This window comes from Electrona antarctica (assembly GCF_951216825.1).
Source record: "Electrona antarctica genome assembly, chromosome: 18".
In the NCBI taxonomy this organism is placed as follows: Eukaryota; Metazoa; Chordata; class Actinopteri; order Myctophiformes; family Myctophidae; genus Electrona; species Electrona antarctica.
The window spans coordinates 47,842,609-47,864,752 of NC_136799.1; positions in this window are offsets into that span (position 1 = coordinate 47,842,609).

Consider the following 22,144-nt stretch of genomic DNA (forward strand, 5'->3'; position numbering starts at 1 on the left):
GGGCCAAACTGGGCTTATTTCGCTGTGAAAGTGACATTTAGGCACGGAGTTGGAAAACCTTGTCTGAACCCCTCCATCCTTCCTGTAGCTGCTCAGACTCTGCTTCTCTGCCCCCAGCCAAGCTTATAGGCCTGCAGAGTGTCTAGTTTTGAAGATACAGACTCTGCTAAGCAAAAGTGAACAGGGCCAAACTGGGCTTATTTCGCTGTGAAAGTGACATTTAGGCACGGAGTTGGAAAACCTTGTCTGAACCCCTCCATCCTTCCTGTAGCTGCTCAGACTCTGCTTCTCTGCCCCCAGCCAAGCTTATAGGCCTGCAGAGTGTCTAGTTTTGAAGATACAGACTCTGCTAAGCAAAAGTGAACAGGGCCAAACTGGGCTTATTTCGCTGTGAAAGTGACATTTAGGCACGGAGTTGGAAAACCTTGTCTGAACCCCTCCATCCTTCCTGTAGCTGCTCAGACTCTGCTTCTCTGCCCCCAGCCAAGCTTATAGGCCTGCAGAGTGTCTAGTTTTGAAGATACAGACTCTGCTAAGCAAAAGTGAACAGGGCCAAACTGGGCTTATTTCGCTGTGAAAGTGACATTTAGGCACGGAGTTGGAAAACCTTGTCTGAACCCCTCCATCCTTCCTGTAGCTGCTCAGACTCTGCTTCTCTGCCCCCAGCCAAGCTTATAGGCCTGCAGAGTGTCTAGTTTTGAAGATACAGACTCGGCTAAGCAAAAGTGAACAGGGCCAAACTGGGCTTATTTCGCTGTGAAAGTGACATCGAAAGGCACAGCGAAATAGCCAGTTTGGCCCTGTTCACTTTTGCTTAGCAGAGTCTGTATCTTCAAAACTAGACACTCTGCAGGCCTATAAGCTTGGCTGGGGGCAGAGAAGCAGAGTCTGAGCAGCTACAGGAAGGATGGAGGGGTTCAGACAAGGTTTTCCAACTCCGTGCCTAAATGTCACTTTCACAGCGAAATAAGCCCAGTTTGGCCCTGTTCACTTTTGCTTAGCAGAGATCTGTATCTTCAAAACTAGACACTCTGCAGGCCTATAAGCTTGGCTGGGGGCAGAGAAGCAGAGTCTGAGCAGCTACAGGAAGGATGGAGGGGTTCAGACAAGGTTTTCCAACTCCGTGCCTAAATGTCACTTTCACAGCGAAATAAGCCCAGTTTGGCCCTGTTCACTTTTGCTTAGCAGAGTCTGTATCTTCAAAACTAGACACTCTGCAGGCCTATAAGCTTGGCTGGGGGCAGAGAAGCAGAGTCTGAGCAGCTACAGGAAGGATGGAGGGGTTCAGGACAAGGTTTTCCAACTCCGTGCCTAAATGTCACTTTCACAGCGAAATAAGCCCAGTTTGGCCCTGTTCACTTTTGCTTAGCAGAGTCTGTATCTTCAAAACTAGACACTCTGCAGGCCTATAAGCTTGGCTGGGGGCAGAGAAGCAGAGTCTGAGCAGCTACAGGAAGGATGGAGGGGTTCAGACAAGGTTTTCCAACTCCGTGCCTAAATGTCACTTTCACAGCGAAATAAGCCCAGTTTGGCCCTGTTCACTTTTGCTTAGCAGAGTCTGTATCTTCAAAACTAGACACTCTGCAGGCCTATAAGCTTGGCTGGGGGCAGAGAAGCAGAGTCTGAGCAGCTACAGGAAGGATGGAGGGGTTCAGACAAGGTTTTCCAACTCCGTGCCTAAATGTCACTTTCACAGCGAAATAAGCCAGTTTGGCCCTGTTCACTTTTGCTTAGCAGAGTCTGTATCTTCAAAACTAGACACTCTGCAGGCCTATAAGCTTGGCTGGGGGCAGAGAAGCAGAGTCTGAGCAGCTACAGGAAGGATGGAGGGGTTCAGACAAGGTTTTCCAACTCCGTGCCTAAATGTCACTTTCACAGCGAAATAAGCCCAGTTTGGCCCTGTTCACTTTTGCTTAGCAGAGTCTGTATCTTCAAAACTAGACACTCTGCAGGCCTATAAGCTTGGCTGGGGGCAGAGAAGCAGAGTCTGAGCAGCTACAGGAAGGATGGAGGGGTTCAGACAAGGTTTTCCAACTCCGTGCCTAAATGTCACTTTCACAGCGAAATAAGCCCAGTTTGGCCCTGTTCACTTTTGCTTAGCAGAGTCTGTATCTTCAAAACTAGACACTCTGCAGGCCTATAAGCTTGGCTGGGGGCAGAGAAGCAGAGTCTGAGCAGCTACAGGAAGGATGGAGGGGTTCAGACAAGGTTTTCCAACTCCGTGCCTAAATGTCACTTTCACAGCGAAATAAGCCCAGTTTGGCCCTGTTCACTTTTGCTTAGCAGAGTCTGTATCTTCAAAACTAGACACTCTGCAGGCCTATAAGCTTGGCTGGGGGCAGAGAAGCAGAGTCTGAGCAGCTACAGGAAGGATGGAGGGGTTCAGACAAGGTTTTCCAACTCCGTGCCTAAATGTCACTTTCACAGCGAAATAAGCCCAGTTTGGCCCTGTTCACTTTTGCTTAGCAGAGTCTGTATCTTCAAAACTAGACACTCTGCAGGCCTATAAGCTTGGCTGGGGGCAGAGAAGCAGAGTCTGAGCAGCTACAGGAAGGATGGAGGGGTTCAGACAAGGTTTTCCAACTCCGTGCCTAAATGTCACTTTCACAGCGAAATAAGCCCAGTTTGGCCCTGTTCACTTTTGCTTAGCAGAGTCTGTATCTTCAAAACTAGACACTCTGCAGGCCTATAAGCTTGGCTGGGGGCAGAGAAGCAGAGTCTGAGCAGCTACAGGAAGGATGGAGGGGTTCAGACAAGGTTTTCCAACTCCGTGCCTAAATGTCACTTTCACAGCGAAATAAGCCCAGTTTGGCCCTGTTCACTTTTGCTTAGCAGAGTCTGTATCTTCAAAACTAGACACTCTGCAGGCCTATAAGCTTGGCTGGGGGCAGAGAAGCAGAGTCTGAGCAGCTACAGGAAGGATGGAGGGGTTCAGACAAGGTTTTCCAACTCCGTGCCTAAATGTCACTTTCACAGCGAAATAAGCCCAGTTTGGCCCTGTTCACTTTTGCTTAGCAGAGTCTGTATCTTCAAAACTAGACACTCTGCAGGCCTATAAGCTTGGCTGGGGGCAGAGAAGCAGAGTCTGAGCAGCTACAGGAAGGATGGAGGGGTTCAGACAAGGTTTTCCAACTCCGTGCCTAAATGTCACTTTCACAGCGAAATAAGCCCAGTTTGGCCCTGTTCACTTTTGCTTAGCAGAGTCTGTATCTTCAAAACTAGACACTCTGCAGGCCTATAAGCTTGGCTGGGGGCAGAGAAGCAGAGTCTGAGCAGCTACAGGAAGGATGGAGGGGTTCAGACAAGGTTTTCCAACTCCGTGCCTAAATGTCACTTTCACAGCGAAATAAGCCCAGTTTGGCCCTGTTCACTTTTGCTTAGCAGAGTCTGTATCTTCAAAACTAGACACTCTGCAGGCCTATAAGCTTGGCTGGGGGCAGAGAAGCAGAGTCTGAGCAGCTACAGGAAGGATGGAGGGGTTCAGACAAGGTTTTCCAACTCCGTGCCTAAATGTCACTTTCACAGCGAAATAAGCCCAGTTTGGCCCTGTTCACTTTTGCTTAGCAGAGTCTGTATCTTCAAAACTAGACACTCTGCAGGCCTATAAGCTTGGCTGGGGGCAGAGAAGCAGAGTCTGAGCAGCTACAGGAAGGATGGAGGGGTTCAGACAAGGTTTTCCAACTCCGTGCCTAAATGTCACTTTCACAGCGAAATAAGCCCAGTTTGGCCCTGTTCACTTTTGCTTAGCAGAGTCTGTATCTTCAAAACTAGACACTCTGCAGGCCTATAAGCTTGGCTGGGGGCAGAGAAGCAGAGTCTGAGCAGCTACAGGAAGGATGGAGGGGTTCAGACAAGGTTTTCCAACTCCGTGCCTAAATGTCACTTTCACAGCGAAATAAGCCCAGTTTGGCCCTGTTCACTTTTGCTTAGCAGAGTCTGTATCTTCAAAACTAGACACTCTGCAGGCCTATAAGCTTGGCTGGGGGCAGAGAAGCAGAGTCTGAGCAGCTACAGGAAGGATGGAGGGGTTCAGACAAGGTTTTCCAACTCCGTGCCTAAATGTCACTTTCACAGCGAAATAAGCCCAGTTTGGCCCTGTTCACTTTTGCTTAGCAGAGTCTGTATCTTCAAAACTAGACACTCTGCAGGCCTATAAGCTTGGCTGGGGGCAGAGAAGCAGAGTCTGAGCAGCTACAGGAAGGATGGAGGGGTTCAGACAAGGTTTTCCAACTCCGTGCCTAAATGTCACTTTCACAGCGAAATAAGCCCAGTTTGGCCCTGTTCACTTTTGCTTAGCAGAGTCTGTATCTTCAAAACTAGACACTCTGCAGGCCTATAAGCTTGGCTGGGGGCAGAGAAGCAGAGTCTGAGCAGCTACAGGAAGGATGGAGGGGTTCAGACAAGGTTTTCCAACTCCGTGCCTAAATGTCACTTTCACAGCGAAATAAGCCCAGTTTGGCCCTGTTCACTTTTGCTTAGCAGAGTCTGTATCTTCAAAACTAGACACTCTGCAGGCCTATAAGCTTGGCTGGGGGCAGAGAAGCAGAGTCTGAGCAGCTACAGGAAGGATGGAGGGGTTCAGACAAGGTTTTCCAACTCCGTGCCTAAATGTCACTTTCACAGCGAAATAAGCCCAGTTTGGCCCTGTTCACTTTTGCTTAGCAGAGTCTGTATCTTCAAAACTAGACACTCTGCAGGCCTATAAGCTTGGCTGGGGGCAGAGAAGCAGAGTCTGAGCAGCTACAGGAAGGATGGAGGGGTTCAGACAAGGTTTTCCAACTCCGTGCCTAAATGTCACTTTCACAGCGAAATAAGCCCAGTTTGGCCCTGTTCACTTTTGCTTAGCAGAGTCTGTATCTTCAAAACTAGACACTCTGCAGGCCTATAAGCTTGGCTGGGGGCAGAGAAGCAGAGTCTGAGCAGCTACAGGAAGGATGGAGGGGTTCAGACAAGGTTTTCCAAGTCCGTGCCTAAATCTCACTTTCACAGCGAAATAAGCCCAGTTTGGCCCTGTTCACTTTTGCTTAGCAGAGTCTGTATCTTCAAAACTAGACACTCTGCAGGCCTATATCAGCCCAATATCAGCCCAATATCAATATCAGCCCAATATCAGCATCAGCCCAATATCAGCATCAGCCCAATATCAGCATCAGCCCAATATCAGCATCAGCCCAATATCAGCATCAGCCCAATATCAGCATCAGCCCAATATCAGCATCAGCCCAATATCAGCATCAGCCCAATATCAGCATCAGCCCAATATCAGCATCAGCCCAATATCAGCATCAGCCCAATATCAGCATCAGCCCAATATCAGCATCAGCCCAATATCAGCATCAGCCCAATATCAGCATCAGCCCAATATCAGCATCAGCCCAATATCAGCATCAGCCCAATATCAGCATCAGCCCAATATCAGCATCAGCCCAATATCAGCATCAGCCCAATATCAGCATCAGCCCAATATCAGCATCAGCCCAATATCAGCATCAGCCCAATATCAGCATCAGCCCAATATCAGCATCAGCCCAATATCAGCATCAGCCCAATATCAGCATCAGCCCAATATCAGCATCAGCCCAATATCAGCATCAGCCCAATATCAGCATCAGCCCAATATCAGCATCAGCCCAATATCAGCATCAGCCCAATATCAGCATCAGCCCAATATCAGCATCAGCCCAATATCAGCATCAGCCCAATATCAGCATCAGCCCAATATCAGCATCAGCCCAATATCAGCATCAGCCCAATATCAGCATCAGCCCAATATCAGCATCAGCCCAATATCAGCATCAGCCCAATATCAGCATCAGCCCAATATCAGCATCAGCCCAATATCAGCATCAGCCCAATATCAGCATCAGCCCAATATCAGCATCAGCCCAATATCAGCATCAGCCCAATATCAGCATCAGCCCAATATCAGCATCAGCCCAATATCAGCATCAGCCCAATATCAGCATCAGCCCAATATCAGCATCAGCCCAATATCAGCATCAGCCCAATATCAGCATCAGCCCAATATCAGCATCAGCCCAATATCAGCATCAGCCCAATATCAGCATCAGCCCAATATCAGCATCAGCCCAATATCAGCATCAGCCCAATATCAGCATCAGCCCAATATCAGCATCAGCCCAATATCAGCATCAGCCCAATATCAGCATCAGCCCAATATCAGCATCAGCCCAATATCAGCATCAGCCCAATATCAGCATCAGCCCAATATCAGCATCAGCCCAATATCAGCATCAGCCCAATATCAGCATCAGCCCAATATCAGCATCAGCCCAATATCAGCATCAGCCCAATATCAGCATCAGCCCAATATCAGCATCAGCCCAATATCAGCATCAGCCCAATATCAGCATCAGCCCAATATCAGCATCAGCCCAATATCAGCATCAGCCCAATATCAGCATCAGCCCAATATCAGCATCAGCCCAATATCAGCATCAGCCCAATATCAGCATCAGCCCAATATCAGCATCAGCCCAATATCAGCATCAGCCCAATATCAGCATCAGCCCAATATCAGCATCAGCCCAATATCAGCATCAGCCCAATATCAGCATCAGCCCAATATCAGCATCAGCCCAATATCAGCATCAGCCCAATATCAGCATCAGCCCAATATCAGCATCAGCCCAATATCAGCATCAGCCCAATATCAGCATCAGCCCAATATCAGCATCAGCCCAATATCAGCATCAGCCCAATATCAGCATCAGCTGATATTATATCATATTGGGCTGCTTCTCTGCCCCCAGCCAAGCTTATAGGCTGCAGAGTGTCTAGGGCTGATGCTGATATTGGGCTGATGCTGATATTGGGCTGATGCTGATATTGGGCTGATGCTGATATTGGGCTGATGCTGATATTGGGCTGATGCTGATATTGGGCTGATGCTGATATTGGGCTGATGCTGATATTGGGCTGATGCTGATATTGGGCTGATGCTGATATTGGGCTGATGCTGATATTGGGCTGATGCTGATATTGGGCTGATGCTGATATTGGGCTGATGCTGATATTGGGCTGATGCTGATATTGGGCTGATGCTGATATTGGGCTGATGCTGATATTGGGCTGATGCTGATATTGGGCTGATGCTGATATTGGGCTGATGCTGATATTGGGCTGATGCTGATATTGGGCTGATGCTGATATTGGGCTGATGCTGATATTGGGCTGATGCTGATATTGGGCTGATGCTGATATTGGGCTGATGCTGATATTGGGCTGATGCTGATATTGGGCTGATGCTGATATTGGGCTGATGCTGATATTGGGCTGATGCTGATATTGGGCTGATGCTGATATTGGGCTGATGCTGATATTGGGCTGATGCTGATATTGGGCTGATGCTGATATTGGGCTGATGCTGATATTGGGCTGATGCTGATATTGGGCTGATGCTGATATTGGGCTGATGCTGATATTGGGCTGATGCTGATATTGGGCTGATGATGCTGATATTGGGCTGATGCTGATATTGGGCTGATGCTGATATTGGGCTGATGCTGATATTGGGCTGATGCTGGATATTGGGCTGATGCTGATATTGGGCTGATGCTGATATTGGGCTGATGCTGATATTGGGCTGATGCTGATATTGGGCTGATGCTGATATTGGGCTGATGCTGATATTGGGCTGATGCTGATATTGGGCTGATGCTGATATTGGGCTGATGCTGATATTGGGCTGATGCTGATATTGGGCTGATGCTGATATTGGGCTGATGCTGATATTGGGCTGATGCTGATATTGGGCTGATGCTGATATTGGGCTGATGCTGATATTGGGCTGATGCTGATATTGGCGTGATGCTGATATTGGGCTGATGCTGATATTGGGCTGATGCTGATATTGGGCTGATGCTGATATTGGGCTGATGCTGATATTGGGCTGATGCTGATATTGGGCTGATGCTGATATTGGGCTGATGCTGATATTGGGGCTGATGCTGATATTGGGCTGATGCTGATATTGGAAACCTTGTCTGAACCCCTCCATCCTTCCTGTAGCTGCTCAGACTCTGCTTCTCTGCCCCCAGCCAAGCTTATAGGCCTGCAGAGTGTCTAGTTTTGAAGATACAGACTCTGCTAAGCAAAGTGAAACAGGGCCAAACTGGGCTTATTTCGCTGTGAAAGTGACATTTAGGCACGGATTGGAAAACCTTGTCTGAACCCCTCCATCCTTCCTGTAGCTGCTCAGACTCTGCTTCTCTGCCCCCAGCCAAGCTTATAGGCCTGCAGAGTGTCTAGTTTTGAAGATACAGACTCTGCTAAGCAAAAGTGAACAGGGCCAAACTGGGCTTATTTCGCTGTGAAAGTGACATTTAGGCACGGAGTTGGAAAACCTTGTCTGAACCCCTCCATCCTTCCTGTAGCTGCTCAGACTCTGCTTCTCTGCCCCCAGCCAAGCTTATAGGCCTGCAGAGTGTCTAGTTTTGAAGATACAGACTCTGCTAAGCAAAAGTGAACAGGGCCAAACTGGGCTTATTTCGCTGTGAAAGTGACATTTAGGCACGGAGTTGGAAAACCTTGTCTGAACCCCTCCATCCTTCCTGTAGCTGCTCAGACTCTGCTTCTCTGCCCCCAGCCAAGCTTATAGGCCTGCAGAGTGTCTAGTTTTGAAGATACAGACTCTGCTAAGCAAAAGTGAACAGGGCCAAACTGGGCTTATTTCGCTGTGAAAGTGACATTTAGGCACGGAGTTGGAAAACCTTGTCTGAACCCCTCCATCCTTCCTGTAGCTGCTCAGACTCTGCTTCTCTGCCCCCAGCCAAGCTTATAGGCCTGCAGAGTGTCTAGTTTTGAAGATACAGACTCTGCTAAGCAAAAGTGAACAGGGCCAAACTGGGCTTATTTCGCTGTGAAAGTGACATTTAGGCACGGAGTTGGAAAACCTTGTCTGAACCCCTCCATCCTTCCTGTAGCTGCTCAGACTCTGCTTCTCTGCCCCCAGCCAAGCTTATAGGCCTGCAGAGTGTCTAGTTTTGAAGATACAGACTCTGCTAAGCAAAAGTGAACAGGGCCAAACTGGGCTTATTTCGCTGTGAAAGTGACATTTAGGCACGGAGTTGGAAAACCTTGTCTGAACCCCTCCATCCTTCCTGTAGCTGCTCAGACTCTGCTTCTCTGCCCCCAGCCAAGCTTATAGGCCTGCAGAGTGTCTAGTTTTGAAGATACAGACTCTGCTAAGCAAAAGTGAACAGGGCCAAACTGGGCTTATTTCGCTGTGAAAGTGACATTTAGGCACGGAGTTGGAAAACCTTGTCTGAACCCCTCCATCCTTCCTGTAGCTGCTCAGACTCTGCTTCTCTGCCCCCAGCCAAGCTTATAGGCCTGCAGAGTGTCTAGTTTTGAAGATACAGACTCTGCTAAGCAAAAGTGAACAGGGCCAAACTGGGCTTATTTCGCTGTGAAAGTGACATTTAGGCACGGAGTTGGAAAACCTTGTCTGAACCCCTCCATCCTTCCTGTAGCTGCTCAGACTCTGCTTCTCTGCCCCCAGCCAAGCTTATAGGCCTGCAGAGTGTCTAGTTTTGAAGATACAGACTCTGCTAAGCAAAAGTGAACAGGGCCAAACTGGGCTTATTTCGCTGTGAAAGTGACATTTAGGCACGGAGTTGGAAAACCTTGTCTGAACCCCTCCATCCTTCCTGTAGCTGCTCAGACTCTGCTTCTCTGCCCCCAGCCAAGCTTATAGGCCTGCAGAGTGTCTAGTTTTGAAGATACAGACTCTGCTAAGCAAAAGTGAACAGGGCCAAACTGGGCTTATTTCGCTGTGAAAGTGACATTTAGGCACGGAGTTGGAAAACCTTGTCTGAACCCCTCCATCCTTCCTGTAGCTGCTCAGACTCTGCTTCTCTGCCCCCAGCCAAGCTTATAGGCCTGCAGAGTGTCTAGTTTTGAAGATACAGACTCTGCTAAGCAAAAGTGAACAGGGCCAAACTGGGCTTATTTCGCTGTGAAAGTGACATTTAGGCACGGAGTTGGAAAACCTTGTCTGAACCCCTCCATCCTTCCTGTAGCTGCTCAGACTCTGCTTCTCTGCCCCCAGCCAAGCTTATAGGCCTGCAGAGTGTCTAGTTTTGAAGATACAGACTCTGCTAAGCAAAAGTGAACAGGGCCAAACTGGGCTTATTTCGCTGTGAAAGTGACATTTAGGCACGGAGTTGGAAAACCTTGTCTGAACCCCTCCATCCTTCCTGTAGCTGCTCAGACTCTGCTTCTCTGCCCCCAGCCAAGCTTATAGGCCTGCAGAGTGTCTAGTTTTGAAGATACAGACTCTGCTAAGCAAAAGTGAACAGGGCCAAACTGGGCTTATTTCGCTGTGAAAGTGACATTTAGGCACGGAGTTGGAAAACCTTGTCTGAACCCCTCCATCCTTCCTGTAGCTGCTCAGACTCTGCTTCTCTGCCCCCAGCCAAGCTTATAGGCCTGCAGAGTGTCTAGTTTTGAAGATACAGACTCTGCTAAGCAAAAGTGAACAGGGCCAAACTGGGCTTATTTCGCTGTGAAAGTGACATTTAGGCACGGAGTTGGAAAACCTTGTCTGAACCCCTCCATCCTTCCTGTAGCTGCTCAGACTCTGCTTCTCTGCCCCCAGCCAAGCTTATAGGCCTGCAGAGTGTCTAGTTTTGAAGATACAGACGCTGCTAAGCAAAAGTGAACAGGGCCAAACTGGGCTTATTTCGCTGTGAAAGTGACATTTAGGCACGGAGTTGGAAAACCTTGTCTGAACCCCTCCATCCTTCCTGTAGCTGCTCAGACTCTGCTTCTCTGCCCCCAGCCAAGCTTATAGGCCTGCAGAGTGTCTAGTTTTGAAGATACAGACTCTGCTAAGCAAAAGTGAACAGGGCCAAACTGGGCTTATTTCGCTGTGAAAGTGACATTTAGGCACGGAGTTGGAAAACCTTGTCTGAACCCCTCCATCCTTCCTGTAGCTGCTCAGACTCTGCTTCTCTGCCCCCAGCCAAGCTTATAGGCCTGCAGAGTGTCTAGTTTTGAAGATACAGACTCTGCTAAGCAAAAGTGAACAGGGCCAAACTGGGCTTATTTCGCTGTGAAAGTGACATTTAGGCACGGAGTTGGAAAACCTTGTCTGAACCCCTCCATCCTTCCTGTAGCTGCTCAGACTCTGCTTCTCTGCCCCCAGCCAAGCTTATAGGCCTGCAGAGTGTCTAGTTTTGAAGATACAGACTCTGCTAAGCAAAAGTGAACAGGGCCAAACTGGGCTTATTTCGCTGTGAAAGTGACATTTAGGCACGGAGTTGGAAAACCTTGTCTGAACCCCTCCATCCTTCCTGTAGCTGCTCAGACTCTGCTTCTCTGCCCCCAGCCAAGCTTATAGGCCTGCAGAGTGTCTAGTTTTGAAGATACAGACTCTGCTAAGCAAAAGTGAACAGGGCCAAACTGGGCTTATTTCGCTGTGAAAGTGACATTTAGGCACGGAGTTGGAAAACCTTGTCTGAACCCCTCCATCCTTCCTGTAGCTGCTCAGACTCTGCTTCTCTGCCCCCAGCCAAGCTTATAGGCCTGCAGAGTGTCTAGTTTTGAAGATACAGACTCTGCTAAGCAAAAGTGAACAGGGCCAAACTGGGCTTATTTCGCTGTGAAAGTGACATTTAGGCACGGAGTTGGAAAACCTTGTCTGAACCCCTCCATCCTTCCTGTAGCTGCTCAGACTCTGCTTCTCTGCCCCCAGCCAAGCTTATAGGCCTGCAGAGTGTCTAGTTTTGAAGATACAGACTCTGCTAAGCAAAAGTGAACAGGGCCAAACTGGGCTTATTTCGCTGTGAAAGTGACATTTAGGCACGGAGTTGGAAAACCTTGTCTGAACCCCTCCATCCTTCCTGTAGCTGCTCAGACTCTGCTTCTCTGCCCCCAGCCAAGCTTATAGGCCTGCAGAGTGTCTAGTTTTGAAGATACAGACTCTGCTAAGCAAAAGTGAACAGGGCCAAACTGGGCTTATTTCGCTGTGAAAGTGACATTTAGGCACGGAGTTGGAAAACCTTGTCTGAACCCCTCCATCCTTCCTGTAGCTGCTCAGACTCTGCTTCTCTGCCCCCAGCCAAGCTTATAGGCCTGCAGAGTGTCTAGTTTTGAAGATACAGACTCTGCTAAGCAAAAGTGAACAGGGCCAAACTGGGCTTATTTCGCTGTGAAATTTCGATGTCACTTTCACAGCGAAATAAGCCCAGTTTGGCCCTGTTCACTTTTGCTTAGCAGAGTCTGTATCTTCAAAACTAGACACTCTGCAGGCCTATAAGCTTGGCTGGGGGCAGAGAAGCAGAGTCTGAGCAGCTACAGGAAGGATGGAGGGGTTCAGACAAGGTTTTCCAACTCCGTGCCTAAATGTCACTTTCACAGCGAAATAAGCCCAGTTTGGCCCTGTTCACTTTTGCTTAGCAGAGTCTGTATCTTCAAAACTAGACACTCTGCAGGCCTATAAGCTTGGCTGGGGGCAGAGAAGCAGAGTCTGAGCAGCTACAGGAAGGATGGAGGGGTTCAGACAAGGTTTTCCAACTCCGTGCCTAAATGTCACTTTCACAGCGAAATAAGCCCAGTTTGGCCCTGTTCACTTTTGCTTAGCAGAGTCTGTATCTTCAAAACTAGACACTCTGCAGGCCTATAAGCTTGGCTGGGGGCAGAGAAGCAGAGTCTGAGCAGCTACAGGAAGGATGGAGGGGTTCAGACAAGGTTTTCCAACTCCGTGCCTAAATGTCACTTTCACAGCGAAATAAGCCCAGTTTGGCCCTGTTCACTTTTGCTTAGCAGAGTCTGTATCTTCAAAACTAGACACTCTGCAGGCCTATAAGCTTGGCTGGGGGCAGAGAAGCAGAGTCTGAGCAGCTACAGGAAGGATGGAGGGGTTCAGACAAGGTTTTCCAACTCCGTGCCTAAATGTCACTTTCACAGCGAAATAAGCCCAGTTTGGCCCTGTTCACTTTTGCTTAGCAGAGTCTGTATCTTCAAAACTAGACACTCTGCAGGCCTATAAGCTTGGCTGGGGGCAGAGAAGCAGAGTCTGAGCAGCTACAGGAAGGATGGAGGGGTTCAGACAAGGTTTTCCAACTCCGTGCCTAAATGTCACTTTCACAGCGAAATAAGCCCAGTTTGGCCCTGTTCACTTTTGCTTAGCAGAGTCTGTATCTTCAAAACTAGACACTCTGCAGGCCTATAAGCTTGGCTGGGGGCAGAGAAGCAGAGTCTGAGCAGCTACAGGAAGGATGGAGGGGTTCAGACAAGGTTTTCCAACTCCGTGCCTAAATGTCACTTTCACAGCGAAATAAGCCCAGTTTGGCCCTGTTCACTTTTGCTTAGCAGAGTCTGTATCTTCAAAACTAGACACTCTGCAGGCCTATAAGCTTGGCTGGGGGCAGAGAAGCAGAGTCTGAGCAGCTACAGGAAGGATGGAGGGGTTCAGACAAGGTTTTCCAACTCCGTGCCTAAATGTCACTTTCACAGCGAAATAAGCCCAGTTTGGCCCTGTTCACTTTTGCTTAGCAGAGTCTGTATCTTCAAAACTAGACACTCTGCAGGCCTATAAGCTTGGCTGGGGGCAGAGAAGCAGAGTCTGAGCAGCTACAGGAAGGATGGAGGGGTTCAGACAAGGTTTTCCAACTCCGTGCCTAAATGTCACTTTCACAGCGAAATAAGCCCAGTTTGGCCCTGTTCACTTTTGCTTAGCAGAGTCTGTATCTTCAAAACTAGACACTCTGCAGGCCTATAAGCTTGGCTGGGGGCAGAGAAGCAGAGTCTGAGCAGCTACAGGAAGGATGGAGGGGTTCAGACAAGGTTTTCCAACTCCGTGCCTAAATGTCACTTTCACAGCGAAATAAGCCCAGTTTGGCCCTGTTCACTTTTGCTTAGCAGAGTCTGTATCTTCAAAACTAGACACTCTGCAGGCCTATAAGCTTGGCTGGGGGCAGAGAAGCAGAGTCTGAGCAGCTACAGGAAGGATGGAGGGGTTCAGACAAGGTTTTCCAACTCCGTGCCTAAATGTCACTTTCACAGCGAAATAAGCCCAGTTTGGCCCTGTTCACTTTTGCTTAGCAGAGTCTGTATCTTCAAAACTAGACACTCTGCAGGCCTATAAGCTTGGCTGGGGGCAGAGAAGCAGAGTCTGAGCAGCTACAGGAAGGATGGAGGGGTTCAGACAAGGTTTTCCAACTCCGTGCCTAAATGTCACTTTCACAGCGAAATAAGCCCAGTTTGGCCCTGTTCACTTTTGCTTAGCAGAGTCTGTATCTTCAAAACTAGACACTCTGCAGGCCTATAAGCTTGGCTGGGGGCAGAGAAGCAGAGTCTGAGCAGCTACAGGAAGGATGGAGGGGTTCAGACAAGGTTTTCCAACTCCGTGCCTAAATGTCACTTTCACAGCGAAATAAGCCCAGTTTGGCCCTGTTCACTTTTGCTTAGCAGAGTCTGTATCTTCAAAACTAGACACTCTGCAGGCCTATAAGCTTGGCTGGGGGCAGAGAAGCAGAGTCTGAGCAGCTACAGGAAGGATGGAGGGGTTCAGACAAGGTTTTCCAACTCCGTGCCTAAATGTCACTTTCACAGCGAAATAAGCCCAGTTTGGCCCTGTTCACTTTTGCTTAGCAGAGTCTGTATCTTCAAAACTAGACACTCTGCAGGCCTATAAGCTTGGCTGGGGGCAGAGAAGCAGAGTCTGAGCAGCTACAGGAAGGATGGAGGGGTTCAGACAAGGTTTTCCAACTCCGTGCCTAAATGTCACTTTCACAGCGAAATAAGCCCAGTTTGGCCCCGTTCACTTTTGCTTAGCAGAGTCTGTATCTTCAAAACTAGACACTCTGCAGGCCTATAAGCTTGGCTGGGGGCAGAGAAGCAGAGTCTGAGCAGCTACAGGAAGGATGGAGGGGTTCAGACAAGGTTTTCCAACTCCGTGCCTAAATGTCACTTTCACAGCGAAATAAGCCCAGTTTGGCCCTGTTCACTTTTGCTTAGCAGAGTCTGTATCTTCAAAACTAGACACTCTGCAGGCCTATAAGCTTGGCTGGGGGCAGAGAAGCAGAGTCTGAGCAGCTACAGGAAGGATGGAGGGGTTCAGACAAGGTTTTCCAACTCCGTGCCTAAATGTCACTTTCACAGCGAAATAAGCCCAGTTTGGCCCTGTTCACTTTTGCTTAGCAGAGTCTGTATCTTCAAAACTAGACACTCTGCAGGCCTATAAGCTTGGCTGGGGGCAGAGAAGCAGAGTCTGAGCAGCTACAGGAAGGATGGAGGGGTTCAGACAAGGTTTTCCAACTCCGTGCCTAAATGTCACTTTCACAGCGAAATAAGCCCAGTTTGGCCCTGTTCACTTTTGCTTAGCAGAGTCTGTATCTTCAAAACTAGACACTCTGCAGGCCTATAAGCTTGGCTGGGGGCAGAGAAGCAGAGTCTGAGCAGCTACAGGAAGGATGGAGGGGTTCAGACAAGGTTTTCCAACTCCGTGCCTAAATGTCACTTTCACAGCGAAATAAGCCCAGTTTGGCCCTGTTCACTTTTGCTTAGCAGAGTCTGTATCTTCAAAACTAGACACTCTGCAGGCCTATAAGCTTGGCTGGGGGCAGAGAAGCAGAGTCTGAGCAGCTACAGGAAGGATGGAGGGGTTCAGACAAGGTTTTCCAACTCCGTGCCTAAATGTCACTTTCACAGCGAAATAAGCCCAGTTTGGCCCTGTTCACTTTTGCTTAGCAGAGTCTGTATCTTCAAAACTAGACACTCTGCAGGCCTATAAGCTTGGCTGGGGGCAGAGAAGCAGAGTCTGAGCAGCTACAGGAAGGATGGAGGGGTTCAGACAAGGTTTTCCAACTCCGTGCCTAAATGTCACTTTCACAGCGAAATAAGCCCAGTTTGGCCCTGTTCACTTTTGCTTAGCAGAGTCTGTATCTTCAAAACTAGACACTCTGCAGGCCTATAAGCTTGGCTGGGGGCAGAGAAGCAGAGTCTGAGCAGCTACAGGAAGGATGGAGGGGTTCAGACAAGGTTTTCCAACTCCGTGCCTAAATGTCACTTTCACAGCGAAATAAGCCCAGTTTGGCCCTGTTCACTTTTGCTTAGCAGAGTCTGTATCTTCAAAACTAGACACTCTGCAGGCCTATAAGCTTGGCTGGGGGCAGAGAAGCAGAGTCTGAGCAGCTACAGGAAGGATGGAGGGGTTCAGACAAGGTTTTCCAACTCCGTGCCTAAATGTCACTTTCACAGCGAAATAAGCCCAGTTTGGCCCTGTTCACTTTTGCTTAGCAGAGTCTGTATCTTCAAAACTAGACACTCTGCAGGCCTATAAGCTTGGCTGGGGGCAGAGAAGCAGAGTCTGAGCAGCTACAGGAAGGATGGAGGGGTTCAGACAAGGTTTTCCAACTCCGTGCCTAAATGTCACTTTCACAGCGAAATAAGCCCAGTTTGGCCCTGTTCACTTTTGCTTAGCAGAGTCTGTATCTTCAAAACTAGACACTCTGCAGGCCTATAAGCTTGGCTGGGGGCAGAGAAGCAGAGTCTGAGCAGCTACAGGAAGGATGGAGGGGTTCAGACAAGGTTTTCCAACTCCGTGCCTAAATGTCACTTTCACAGCGAAATAAGCCCAGTTTGGCCCTGTTCACTTTTGCTTAGCAGAGTCTGTATCTTCAAAACTAGACACTCTGCAGGCCTATAAGCTTGGCTGGGGGCAGAGAAGCAGAGTCTGAGCAGCTACAGGAAGGATGGAGGGGTTCAGACAAGGTTTTCCAACTCCGTGCCTAAATGTCACTTTCACAGCGAAATAAGCCCAGTTTGGCCCTGTTCACTTTTGCTTAGCAGAGTCTGTATCTTCAAAACTAGACACTCTGCAGGCCTATAAGCTTGGCTGGGGGCAGAGAAGCAGAGTCTGAGCAGCTACAGGAAGGATGGAGGGGTTCAGACAAGGTTTTCCAACTCCGTGCCTAAATGTCACTTTCACAGCGAAATAAGCCCAGTTTGGCCCTGTTCACTTTTGCTTAGCAGAGTCTGTATCTTCAAAACTAGACACTCTGCAGGCCTATAAGCTTGGCTGGGGGCAGAGAAGCAGAGTCTGAGCAGCTACAGGAAGGATGGAGGGGTTCAGACAAGGTTTTCCAACTCCGTGCCTAAATGTCACTTTCACAGCGAAATAAGCCCAGTTTGGCCCTGTTCACTTTTGCTTAGCAGAGTCTGTATCTTCAAAACTAGACACTCTGCAGGCCTATAAGCTTGGCTGGGGGCAGAGAAGCAGAGTCTGAGCAGCTACAGGAAGGATGGAGGGGTTCAGACAAGGTGTTCCAACTCCGTGCCTAAATGTCACTTTCACAGCGAAATAAGCCCAGTTTGGCCCTGTTCACTTTTGCTTAGCAGAGTCTGTATCTTCAAAACTAGACACTCTGCAGGCCTATAAGCTTGGCTGGGGGCAGAGAAGCAGAGTCTGAGCAGCTACAGGAAGGATGGAGGGGTTCAGACAAGGTTTTCCAACTCCGTGCCTAAATGTCACTTTCACAGCGAAATAAGCCCAGTTTGGCCCTGTTCACTTTTGCTTAGCAGAGTCTGTATCTTCAAAACTAGACACTCTGCAGGCCTATAAGCTTGGCTGGGGGCAGAGAAGCAGAGTCTGAGCAGCTACAGGAAGGATGGAGGGGTTCAGACAAGGTTTTCCAACTCCGTGCCTAAATGTCACTTTCACAGCGAAATAAGCCCAGTTTGGCCCTGTTCACTTTTGCTTAGCAGAGTCTGTATCTTCAAAACTAGACACTCTGCAGGCCTATAAGCTTGGCTGGGGGCAGAGAAGCAGAGTCTGAGCAGCTACAGGAAGGATGGAGGGGTTCAGACAAGGTTTTCCAAGTCCGTGCCTAAATCTCACTTTCACAGCGAAATAAGCCCAGTTTGGCCCTGTTCACTTTTGCTTAGCAGAGTCTGTATCTTCAAAACTAGACACTCTGCAGGCCTATATCAGCCCAATATCAATATCAGCCCAATATCAATATCAGCCCAATATCAGCATCAGCCCAATATCAGCATCAGCCCAATATCAGCATCAGCCCAATATCAGCATCAGCCCAATATCAGCATCAGCCCAATATCAGCATCAGCCCAATATCAGCATCAGCCCAATATCAGCATCAGCCCAATATCAGCATCAGCCCAATATCAGCATCAGCCCAATATCAGCATCAGCCCAATATCAGCATCAGCCCAATATCAGCATCAGCCCAATATCAGCATCAGCCCAATATCAGCATCAGCCCAATATCAGCATCAGCCCAATATCAGCATCAGCCCAATATCAGCATCAGCCCAATATCAGCATCAGCCCAATATCAGCATCAGCCCAATATCAGCATCAGCCCAATATCAGCATCAGCCCAATATCAGCATCAGCCCAATATCAGCATCAGCCCAATATCAGCATCAGCCCAATATCAGCATCAGCCCAATATCATTATCAGCCCAATATCAGCATCAGCCCAATATCAGCATCAGCCCAATATCAGCATCAGCCCAATATCAGCATCAGCCCAATATCAGCATCAGCCCAATATCAGCATCAGCCCAATATCAGCATCAGCCCAATATCAGCATCAGCCCAATATCAGCATCAGCCCAATATCAGCATCAGCCCAATATCAGCATCAGCCCAATATCAGCATCAGCCCAATATCAGCATCAGCCCAATATCAGCATCAGCCCAATATCAGCATCAGCCCAATATCAGCATCAGCCCAATATCAGCATCAGCCCAATATCAGCATCAGCCCAATATCAGCATCAGCCCAATATCAGCATCAGCCCAATATCAGCATCAGCCCAATATCAGCATCAGCCCAATATCAGCATCAGCCCAATATCAGCATCAGCCCAATATCAGCATCAGCCCAATATCAGCATCAGCCCAATATCAGCATCAGCCCAATATCAGCATCAGCCCAATATCAGCATCAGCCCAATATCAGCATCAGCCCAATATCAGCATCAGCCCAATATCAGCATCAGCCCAATATCAGCATCAGCCCAATATCAGCATCAGCCCAATATCAGCATCAGCCCAATATCAGCATCAGCCCAATATCAGCATCAGCCCAATATCAGCATCAGCCCAATATCAGCATCAGCCCAATATCAGCATCAGCCCAATATCAGCATCAGCCCAATATCAGCATCAGCCCAATATCAGCATCAGCCCAATATCAGCATCAGCCCAATATCAGCATCAGCCCAATATCAGCATCAGCCCAATATCAGCATCAGCCCAATATCAGCATCAGCCCAATATCAGCATCAGCCCAATATCAGCATCAGCCCAATATCAGCATCAGCCCAATATCAGCATCAGCCCAATATCAGCATCAGCCCAATATCAGCATCAGCCCAATATCAGCATCAGCCCAATATCAGCATCAGCCCAATATCAGCATCAGCCCAATATCAGCATCAGCCCAATATCAGCATCAGCCCAATATCAGCATCAGCTGATATTATATCATATTGGGCTGCTTCTCTGCCCCCAGCCAAGCTTATAGGCCTGCAGAGTGTCTAGGGCTGATGCTGATATTGGGCTGATGCTGATATTGGGCTGATGCTGATATTGGGCTGATGCTGATATTGGGCTGATGCTGATATTGGGCTGATGCTGATATTGGGCTGATGCTGATATTGGGCTGATGCTGATATTGGGCTGATGCTGATATTGGGCTGATGCTGATATTGGGCTGATGCTGATATTGGGCTGATGCTGATATTGGGCTGATGCTGATATTGGGCTGATGCTGATATTGGGCTGATGCTGATATTGGGCTGATGCTGATATTGGGCTGATGCTGATATTGGGCTGATGCTGATATTGGGCTGATGCTGATATTGGGCTGATGCTGATATTGGGCTGATGCTGATATTGGGCTGATGCTGATATTGGGCTGATGCTGATATTGGGCTGATGCTGATATTGGGCTGATGCTGATATTGGGCTGATGCTGATATTGGGCTGATGCTGATATTGGGCTGATGCTGATATTGGGCTGATGCTGATATTGGGCTGATGCTGATATTGGGCTGATGCTGATATTGGGCTGATGCTGATATTGGGCTGATGCTGATATTGGGCTGATGCTGATATTGGGCTGATGCTGATATTGGGCTGATGCTGATATTGGGCTGATGCTGATATTGGGCTGATGCTGATATTGGGCTGATGCTGATATTGGGCTGATGCTGATATTGGGCTGATGCTGATATTGGGCTGATGCTGATATTGGGCTGATGCTGATATTGGGCTGATGCTGATATTGGGCTGATGCTGATATTGGGCTGATGCTGATATTGGGCTGATGCTGATATTGGGCTGATGCTGATATTGGGCTGATGCTGATATTGGGCTGATGCTGATATTGGGCTGATGCTGATATTGGGCTGATGCTGATATTGGGCTGATGCTGATATTGGGCTGATGCTGATATTGGGCTGATGCTGATATTGGGCTGATGCTGATATTGGGCTGATGCTGATATTGGGCTGATGCTGATATTGGGCTGATGCTGATATTGGGCTGATGCTGATATTGGGCTGATGCTGATATTGGGCTGATGCTGATATTGGGCTGATGCTGATATTGGGCTGATGCTGATATTGGGCTGATGCTGATATTGGGCTGATGCTGATATTGGGCTGATGCTGATATTGGGCTGATGCTGATATTGGGCTGATGCTGATATTGGGCTGATGCTGATATTGGGCTGATGCTGATATTGGGCTGATGCTGATATTGGGCTGATGCTGATATTGGGCTGATGCTGATATTGGGCTGATGCTGATATTGGGCTGATGCTGATATTGGGCTGATGCTGATATTGGGCTGATGCTGATATTGGGCTGATGCTGATATTGGGCTGATGCTGATATTGGGCTGATGCTGATATTGGGCTGATATTGATATTGGGCTGATATTGATATTGGGCTGATATAGGCCTGCAGAGTGTCTAGTTTTGAAGATACAGACTCTGCTAAGCAAAAGTGAACAGGGCCAAACTGGGCTTATTTCGCTGTGAAAGTGAGATTTAGGCACGGACTTGGAAAACCTTGTCTGAACCCCTCCATCCTTCCTGTAGCTGCTCAGACTCTGCTTCTCTGCCCCCAGCCAAGCTTATAGGCCTGCAGAGTGTCTAGTTTTGAAGATACAGACTCTGCTAAGCAAAAGTGAACAGGGCCAAACTGGGCTTATTTCGCTGTGAAAGTGACATTTAGGCACGGAGTTGGAAAACCTTGTCTGAACCCCTCCATCCTTCCTGTAGCTGCTCAGACTCTGCTTCTCTGCCCCCAGCCAAGCTTATAGGCCTGCAGAGTGTCTAGTTTTGAAGATACAGACTCTGCTAAGCAAAAGTGAACAGGGCCAAACTGGGCTTATTTCGCTGTGAAAGTGACATTTAGGCACGGAGTTGGAAAACCTTGTCTGAACCCCTCCATCCTTCCTGTAGCTGCTCAGACTCTGCTTCTCTGCCCCCAGCCAAGCTTATAGGCCTGCAGAGTGTCTAGTTTTGAAGATACAGACTCTGCTAAGCAAAAGTGAACAGGGCCAAACTGGGCTTATTTCGCTGTGAAAGTGACATTTAGGCACGGAGTTGGAAAACCTTGTCTGAACCCCTCCATCCTTCCTGTAGCTGCTCAGACTCTGCTTCTCTGCCCCCAGCCAAGCTTATAGGCCTGCAGAGTGTCTAGTTTTGAAGATACAGACTCTGCTAAGCAAAAGTGAACAGGGCCAAACTGGGCTTATTTCGCTGTGAAAGTGACATTTAGGCACGGAGTTGGAAAACCTTGTCTGAACCCCTCCATCCTTCCTGTAGCTGCTCAGACTCTGCTTCTCTGCCCCCAGCCAAGCTTATAGGCCTGCAGAGTGTCTAGTTTTGAAGATACAGACTCTGCTAAGCAAAAGTGAACAGGGCCAAACTGGGCTTATTTCGCTGTGAAAGTGACATTTAGGCACGGAGTTGGAAAACCTTGTCTGAACCCCTCCATCCTTCCTGTAGCTGCTCAGACTCTGCTTCTCTGCCCCCAGCCAAGCTTATAGGCCTGCAGAGTGTCTAGTTTTGAAGATACAGACTCTGCTAAGCAAAAGTGAACAGGGCCAAACTGGGCTTATTTCGCTGTGAAA